This window comes from Pezoporus wallicus, unplaced genomic scaffold (assembly GCF_028554395.1).
Source record: "Pezoporus wallicus isolate ANWC-B61680 ecotype Strahan unplaced genomic scaffold, APGP_CSIRO_Pwel_v1 contig_736, whole genome shotgun sequence".
In the NCBI taxonomy this organism is placed as follows: Eukaryota; Metazoa; Chordata; class Aves; order Psittaciformes; family Psittacidae; genus Pezoporus; species Pezoporus wallicus.
This window is the reverse complement of record NW_026639744.1, coordinates 1,149,841-1,150,655: the sequence shown is the minus strand read 5'-3', so window position 1 is coordinate 1,150,655 and position 815 is coordinate 1,149,841.

Sequence of the window (815 nt, the reverse complement as noted above, 5' to 3'; positions counted from 1 at the left end):
CCCAGCCGCTTATCTATTTCTTAGGCCTTACCAACAGGAGGCAGGCCTACATTGGTTTGAGAGAATGTATCTGATCCTCTTGTTGCATGGCTTCCTTATCTAGAGAACCTTTATAGCCTTGTCTAAGTCTATATACAGTGAAATACTCATATAAGAATCCTTACAGCCCTAAGTCTCTCATAGGAGTGAAACACTAATTTAATTGGGTATCGCATACATCCCCAAAAGCCCTATATGCCCCGATACACCATACTTCCCTCACCCACATTCACCCAGCCCTATACCCCAACCGCGCCCCGTCAGTCACCATCTCCTCAGCCACACTCCCACCGCACCCGCTGCTGGGCACGCTTTCCTCGCCCTCCACCCCTCCTCACACCCACTAAGGTGACAAAGCCCATGTCCTCAAGCAGCTTTTGAACACAGGTTTGAACACCGGGGGGGAACACCGAGCGGTGACAACTGCACTGAGACCGCAACAACGGCGAAGTTCAACCCCAACCTCAGCCACCGCGTCGAGATGGCGCCCGCGTGACGTCACGAGCAACCAACAACACCCTCATCCCGTCCCGCCCGGAGAGGCCGCCCAAAGCCCTGCCCCCGCGAGTCCCCGGTCCCACCGGGGTGCCCCAACGAGTGCCGGACGCCGGCGCATGCCGATCCTGCCGGAACCACTGGGACGTACTGGCGCTTTCCTGCAACCCCGCCTGACCGGCACGTCGTCGCTCAGCTGCTGTGGCGTTTCCTCCGGCACGCTGTCAGGCGCGGCTGGGCAGCCGCGGGGGCCTGAGGCGGCGATCGGGCGCGGCGACGGA